The sequence below is a fragment of the Carlito syrichta genome, unplaced genomic scaffold, assembly GCF_000164805.1.
Source record: "Carlito syrichta isolate Samal-C Ts95f unplaced genomic scaffold, Tarsius_syrichta-2.0.1 Scaffold303014, whole genome shotgun sequence".
NCBI lineage: Eukaryota > Metazoa > Chordata > Mammalia > Primates > Tarsiidae > Carlito > Carlito syrichta.
Window position 1 is genome coordinate 8,645 of NW_007247110.1, and position 8,293 is coordinate 16,937.

The window sequence follows — 8,293 nt, forward strand, 5'->3', positions numbered from 1 at the left end:
CACTCACCTCAGTCTCCCAAAGCGCGGGATTACAGGCTGAGCCACCGAGCCTGGCTAGTACTCTATTTCAATTGATGTCACACCATTTTGGGGACAGTAGAACCTTGCAACAGTATACTTCCATTTCTTCTCTCCCAGCCCTTTAAAACATTGTTGTCATACATTTTTCTATATGTTATGCAACACACCACACACTGTTGTTGTTTTTGTGTTAAACAGTTATATGATTTATTTGCTTTTCGCAGCATCAGAGTCTTGCTATGTTGCCCAGGCTGCTCCTAAAACTCCTGGTCCCAAGTGATCCTCCTGCCTCCCAAAGCTCTGGGATTATAGGTGTGACCCATCATGCCTAAACAGTTATCTTTTAAAGAGATTTAGGACTGAGTGTGGTGGCTCACACCTATAATCCCAGCACTTTGGGAGACCAAGTTGAGACGCTTGCTTGAGCCCAGGAGTTTGAGATCAGCCAAGACCTCATCTCTACAAAAAATAGAAAAATTAGGCAAGTGTGATGGTGCACGTCTGTAGTCCCATCTCCTCAGGAGGCTGGGGTGGAAGGATCACCTGAGTCTAGGAGGTCGAGGTTGTGGTGAGCTGTGATCATACCACTGCATTCCAGCCTGGGTGACAGAGCAAGAACTTGACTCAAAGGAAAAAAAAACTGGGAAGAGGCATTTAGAAAATACTTCCCTGACTCTTTATATCTCCTCATGTAATTACTGTCTCTGATCTTTATTTTTTTCTGAGTTGGAGTCTCACTCTTTTTGTCCAGGCTGGAGTGCAGTGGCATGCTCACGGCCACCGCAGCCTTGGCCTGCTGGGCTCAGGCGATCCTTCGGCCTCAGCCTTCTAAGTAGCTGGAACTACAGACGCACGCCACCACGCCTGGCTACTTTTTGTGATTTATTGTAGAGATGAGGTCTCACCAAGTTGCCCAGGCTGGTCTCGAACCCCCCAGGCTCGGGCAATCCTCTTGCCTCGGCCTTCCAGAGTGCTGGGATTATAGGCTGAACCACCACGCCTGACAATTTTTTTTAATTTTTAATTTTGAAGATGTGGGGTACAATTCAGGGTTAGGTATACAGATGTTCATTATGCAGGTGCCCTTGTTGATGAGGTGTGCCCTCCCCACCCCCTGGCAGTTTCCCACTACTGCCAATCCCTTTCTTATAGTATTACAATAATTGTTCAAGGTCCGCTCATGAGTGAGAACATGTGCTACTCAGTTCTTTGTTTCTGTGACAGATCACTCAGTAGGATAACCTCTAAGTCCATCCAAATTGCTGTGGAGTTCATAATTTTGTCTTTCTTTATGGCTGCGTAATATTCTATCATGTACATGCACCACATTTTTCTTCTCCAGTCCTTTTTCGATGGGCAGCACGGTTGGTTCCATGTTTTTGCTATTGTGAATAATGCCGCAATAAACACGTGTACGCAGGTATCTTTTTCACAGCGTTTCTGATCTTTTTAACATTTTGTACCCACTCTCCTTTTCCAGGGACCCTAGTTTCACATATATTAGGCAACTTGAAGTTGTCCCACAGTTTACTGACGCTCTGTTGCAACATTTCCATCTTCTCTCTGAGTGTGGTTCCTTCTGGGTAGTTTCTATTCCTGTGTCTTCAAGTTCCCTCATCTTTTCCTTGGCAGTGTGCTATATCCTGTTAATTCCTTTCAGGGTATTCTCATCCCAGACATTATAGTCTTTGTCTCTAGAAGTTCAGTTTGGGTCTTTCATAGATCTCCCATGCTTCCATGTCACGTTTTTTTTTTTTTTAGTTGGAGTATCTGTTGCCCAGACTGGAGTGCAGTGGCCACTCCCGGCCACCGCAGCCGACCTGCTGGGCTCCGGTGATCCTTCCGCCTCAGCCTTCCAAGTAGCTGGAACTACAGGCGTGCGCTACCACGCCCGGCGAATTTTTTGATTTATTGTAGAGATGAGGTCTCGCCAAGTTGCCCAGGCGGGTCTCAAACCCGCGGGCTCAGGCAATCCACTCACCTCAGCCTCCCAAAGCATGGGATTACAGGCTGAGCCACTGAGCCTGGCTGGTAATGGATCCTGACAGGCTCCTTCCTCTTCTCCTCCAGGGGGGATGTCATTGCCTGGTACTTGCAGTCAAACTTACGGGCCAGGTGCCCTAGGTGAGCAAACTTTCTTGCAACCTTCAAACGCACAGCCTCGAGGGTGGCGGGAACCACTTTGTGCTGTATCTTGTCACAGAGCGGCTGGGTCCCATCATACTCCTTGAGGTGTCTTGGATGACCTGGCCTTGCCTAGTCTTGTGGGGCAGCTTGACTTGCAGTCTGGGGGCCAGAAAGTGGTGGGGTCGCGGATTGGTTGGCGTTCACTTGCAGGGGAAGGACAGGTACTTTAACTTGTTTCTGTAGAAATTGCTAGAAATGTTGATGCCCTCACAGTGGGTGACCACCGCCTTCCAGCCCAGCAGAACCTGTTCAACTATGACGGCCACCAGGTGGCCCAGGGGAGGATGGCCTCAGCCATTGAGCACCAAGACCTGCCTCTGTGCCATCTTTAGCAGCTGCCTGGAAAAGTGCTTGGTAATTTTTTATTGGATGCTAGACATTGTGCAATTAACAGTGCTGGGTACTGGAGATTTTTTTTTTGAGTTGAGGTCTCACTCTGTCGCCCAGACTGGAGTGCAGTGGCCACTCCCGGCCATCGCAGCCTCGATCTGCTGGGCTCCGGCGATCTTTCCGCCTCAGCCTTCCAAGTAGCTGGAACTACAGATGCGTGCTACTACGCCTGGCTAATTTTTTAATTTATTGTAGAGATGAGGTCTCACCAAGTTGCCCAGGTGGGTCTCAAATCCGTGGGCTCAGGCAATTCACTCACCTCAGCCTCCCAAAGGCGTGGGATTACAGGCTGAGCCCCCGAGCCTGGCTGATAATTTTTAAGTTGTTTGTAGAGATGGAGTCTTGCTATGCTTCCCAGGTTGGTCTCACACTCCTGGGCTCAAGTGATTCTTCCACCTCAGCCTCCCAAAGTGCTGGGATTATAGGTGCAAACCACCACATATAGCCTCCACTTATTTCTAGAATTTTGGACATCACTATCCTTCGTTGTCTGATGTTCACTGTCTTGAAAACTGTTTGATGGGATTTTTAGTTGTTTCAGGAAAGAGGGGAATTATGGTTCCGACCAATTCATCTTGCTGGAAACAGAAAAAATGCATCTCAGCTCTCTTGGAAATAGAGGCGTTTATGGGCCAGTGCCACCACTCCCCTGTTTTCTAGAGGAAAAAGAACTTGACTTAGAGGAATCCACTCATGTTTTTAAAAAGTACTGCAGCAATTTCACAAGAACACAATGCTGTGGTAAAGAAAAAAACCGACGATACCTCCAGAATCCACGAATACGTCCACAGGCAGCAACCGAAAACCACGACCAACTCCGGGCAACGCTAAACACTCACGCTCACTGAAAAAACCGGCCCTTCCCCAGACTGCGGTGGAAGCACTGAACGCTGCCGGAAGTTGTGCCACATTCACATCGTTCTAGAGGGATCTACAGTCCTCCTTTCCTCTGGCTTTTAATCTGTGAACACCCACTACGGGCAGTCTCTAAGTCCGGAGGTCACTATCTTTGCACGTGAAGGAAATCCAAGGCATTCTGTATTGAGGCGTGGACTTTCACCTATTTTTTTTTTTTTTTTTGAGTTGGAGTCTCACTCTGTCGCCGACTGGAGGGCAGTGGCCGCTCCCGACCGCCACAGCCTCGAACCGCTGGGCTCCGGCGATCCTTCCGCCTCAGCCTTCCGAGGAGCCGGAATTACAGGCGCCCGCTACCACGCCCGGCTAATGTTTTATTTATTGGAGAGACGAGGTCTCGCCAAGTTGCCCAGGCGGGTCTCGAACCCACGGGCTCAGGCCATCCACTCGCCTCAGCCTCCCAAGGCGCGGGATGACAGGCTGAGCCGTCGAGCCCGGCTATTTATTTGTTTTGTTTATCTACGTATTATTCATTCATTCATTGAGACATGGTCTCACTCGGTCGTCCAGGCTGGAGTCCAGTGGCACGATCACGGCTCGCAGCAGCCTCGACCTGCTGGGCTCCGGCGATCCTTCCGCCTCAGCCTTCCGAGGAGCCGGAATTACAGGCGCCCGCTACCACGCCCGGCTAATGTTTTATTTATTGGAGAGACGAGGTCTCGCCAAGTTGCCCAGGCGGGTCTCGAACCCACGGGCTCAGGCCATCCACTCGCCTCAGCCTCCCAAGGCGCGGGATGACAGGCTGAGCCGTCGAGCCCGGCTATTTATTTGTTTTGTTTATCTACGTATTATTCATTCATTCATTGAGACATGGTCTCACTCGGTCGTCCAGGCTGGAGTCCAGTGGCACGATCACGGCTCGCAGCAGCCTCGACCTGCTGGGCTCCGGCGATCCTTCCGCCTCAGCCTTCCGAGGAGCCGGAATTACAGGCGCCCGCTACCACGCCCGGCTAATGTTTTATTTATTGGAGAGACGAGGTCTCGCCAAGTTGCCCAGGCGGGTCTCGAACCCACGGGCTCAGGCCATCCACTCGCCTCAGCCTCCCAAGGCGCGGGATGACAGGCTGAGCCGTCGAGCCCGGCTATTTATTTGTTTTGTTTATCTACGTATTATTCATTCATTCATTGAGACATGGTCTCACTCGGTCGTCCAGGCTGGAGTCCAGTGGCACGATCACGGCTCGCAGCAGCCTCGACCTGCTGGGCTCCGGCGATCCTTCCGCCTCAGCCTTCCGAGGAGCCGGAATTACAGGCGCCCGCTACCACGCCCGGCTAATGTTTTATTTATTGGAGAGACGAGGTCTCGCCAAGTTGCCCAGGCGGGTCTCGAACCCACGGGCTCAGGCCATCCACTCGCCTCAGCCTCCCAAGGCGCGGGATGACAGGCTGAGCCGTCGAGCCCGGCTATTTATTTGTTTTGTTTATCTACGTATTATTCATTCATTCATTGAGACATGGTCTCACTCGGTCGTCCAGGCTGGAGTCCAGTGGCACGATCACGGCTCATTACAGGCTTGACCTCCTGGACTCAAATCATTCTCCCATCTCAGCCTCCCGAGTAGCTGGGACTACAGGTGCAGGCCACCACACTTGGCTCACTTTTAAAAATTTTATTTTTTGTGGAGATGAGGTCTCACTCTATTGCCCAGGCTGGTCTTGAACTCCTGGGCTCCAGCCATCCTCCCGCCTCCGCCTCCCAAAGTGTTGGGATGACAGGCGTGAGCCACCGTGTTGGGCCTCGCTTTCATCTTGAGATCACTAGACTCACCTGGAGAACGCTGCCCAGAAGTCTGGGCGCTGGGGCCACAGAGAAGCAGCTCTGACATCAGAAGCTGAGATGCAGACAGAAAGGGCTCTGCTGTATGGCTGCACGGCCCAAGTGCTGTTTCCTTTTGAAGCTCTCTGCCCTTGCCTACTCTCCAAATCTGGTACGAGCACAGGAAAATCCAGGAGTCGTTCAGGGCAGTATTAATAAAGTTACAAATAGTCATGGATCACATCACATTGGTCCCCAAAGTCCCGTCTCCTGCTAGTAGACAGCTGAGCCAAGTGGACTTGGAAGCTCCATTTGATCTCGACAGAAGTTAAGCAGTAAGACAATAATAAACATCTTTGATTAAGAATCTAATTGGAAATTTTTTTTTTTTTTTTGAGTCGGAGTCTCACTCCGTCGCCCAGACTCGACCTGCTGGGCTCCGGCGATCCTTCCGCCTCAGCCTTCCGAGTAGCCGGAACTACAGGTGCGCACTACCACGCCCGGCTGATTTTTTTGATTTATTGTAGAGACGAGATCTCGCCATGTTGCCCATGCGGGTCTCGAACGCGCGAGCTCAGGCAATCCGCTCACCTCGGTCTCCCAAAGCGCGGGATTACAGGCTGAGCCCCCGAGCCCGGCTCTAATTGGAAATTAAATTGACTTTCGGATTAGAGCAACCCTGCCTACTCAGGCAAGCTGCCCTCCTGCCCAGATCAACATTCAACGACCAGCTGAGTAGAGCTGCCCCCTCTCTCTCCAGATTCCCCAACCCAGACACCTGGGGACACAACGCTTCTCCTGATAAGCAAGCGAAGCCACTGGAAAGCAAATGAGTTGCCGACAAGCCCCAGGCTCATTCTGATGTATGTTCAGGAGGCAGTGGATGGAGACGTCATGACCAGGCTCAACTCTACAACAAAGACCAGTCTAGAAGTTTCTTTTTTTTTTTTGAGTTGGAGTCTCACTCCATCACCCAGACTGGAGTGCAGTGGCCACTCCCGGCCACGCAGCCTCGACCTGCCGGGCTCCGGCCATCCTTCCGCCTCAGCCTTCCGAGTAGCTGGAACTACCACACCCAGTTGACTTTTTATTTATTGTAGGGATGAGGTCTCGCCAAGTTGCCCGGGCGGGTCTCGACCCCGCGGTCTCAGGCAATTCTCTTGCCTCAGCCTCCCAAGGTGCTGGGATTACAGGCTGAGCCACCACACCCGGCCTAGAAGCTTCTTAAGAGATGGAGTTTACACGTGTTTATGCTGGCAGTTCTAGTTTCAGGCCCTGTGCATTTTGTGAGACCTCGCCTCCACGTGGACTGGCGAACAGTGACACCTCACCTTCGTGGTTGCTGGCGCCCTGGAGGAAAGGGTATAGGGAGGACCGTAGGGTGGCGGAAGCCCAGCAGGGACGGATCTTCGTCAGCAGCCCGAGTGGGAGGAGGGAGGGCCTGCCTGGTTGGTCGGCGCCTCGTTCTACAGGCATCGCCTGCTGGTGGACACACAGAGGCCTGCGGTGGCCCGAGTTCTTGCCACGTGCAACTTCCCAGGACTGATTTCTGTCATGGCTGGACATGTGACAATCAGGTTCTGACCGCAAAGCTGACCACAGATATTCTTCTCATCCAGGGAATGTTGACTGCCCAAGTGGACCCACCGTACAGGTCTGAAGAGGAAGATCTTTTATGTTTTGAGTCGGGGTCTCACTCTGTCGCCCAGGCCGCACTGCAGTGGCAGGATCATGGCTCACTGTGGCCTCAACCTCCGGGGTCTCCTCCCGCCTCAGCCTCCCAAGCAGCTCCCGGGAGGATCGTTTGAGTCCAGGAATTCAAGTCCAGCCTGGGCAACATAGCAAGACTGCTTCTCTACAAAAAAAAAGAAAGTAGTCAGGTGTGGTGGCACCTGCCTGTAGTCCCAGTTACTGGGGAGGCTGAGGCAGGAGGATCACTTGAGCACAGGAGGTTGAGGCTGTGGTGAGCCGCACTCGTGCCACTGCACTCCAGTCTGGGTGACAGAGTGAGACCCTGACTTATTAAAAAAAAGATAATGATAATAATATCAGCTTTATATGCAGTATTTCCTTTACTCCTCAGCACATCTAAATGGATGTGTTAACATTCTCCTTTTTAATAGGTTATAAAACGGACTCAGAGAGGTTAAGTGACTTGCCCAAGGTCACAGAGCTAGAAGGTGATGCAAGCCCAGACATACCCATGACCTTAACCAATAAACTCTACTTGCTGAATTGAGATTCCTTTCCGTATTTAAGGGGGGAATTAGACAGGCTAATCTTCAGCCCTGAAACGCTGTTTCTTTCGTTCGCTCGCGGGCCAGCTCTCCTCAGTGCCATGGCCACAGAAGGGCCCGCCGCCTCCCCGAACACACATCTCGCAGCCAGCAACACTCTCCGAGAGGAAAGGGCCTGGGTGCAAAGTGTGTGGCCGGAACCGTCCAGAACCCCCTCCCTCCTCGTGCGCCTGCTGTGCTCGCAGGGGGTTGGCAGGGGAGCCGCGCACAGGAAGCATGGCGCGTCATGGCACGTCGAGCGAGGCTTTTGGATGCTGACCACCCGGCCCGCCATCTGTGAGGCTGACAGCCGCACGGCGGAGTCTGACACCACTTGGCTCGAGTGCGTGGATATGATTCTTCCCATTCCCAGGGTGGCTCGAAATGATAAAAGAGGACCCAGAGACAAGGGCCAGCGGTCAGCTGGGTCCAAAGGACCCAAGCCCCAGAGGGGGGCACGGGGGGGAAGGGCATCCCCGACGGCTTGGAGGCGCCATGGCTGCTACTTGATCCACAGAAGGGCTGGGCTCCCCCAGGGCGGGGTCTGGGCCCCGGGCTCGAGGTCAGCAGGAGGGATTCAGGTTGTGGTCAAGTCACCCGTTTGCAGACCCTTGTGACGCCAGCATCGCAGTTTCATTTCCCTATGCCGGGCTGGATCTGGGTTCCCTAAAACAGAGAGAACAAAGGCGATTTATTTACTTATTTATTTTTTTGAGTTGGAGTCTCACTGTCGCCCAGACTGGAGTGC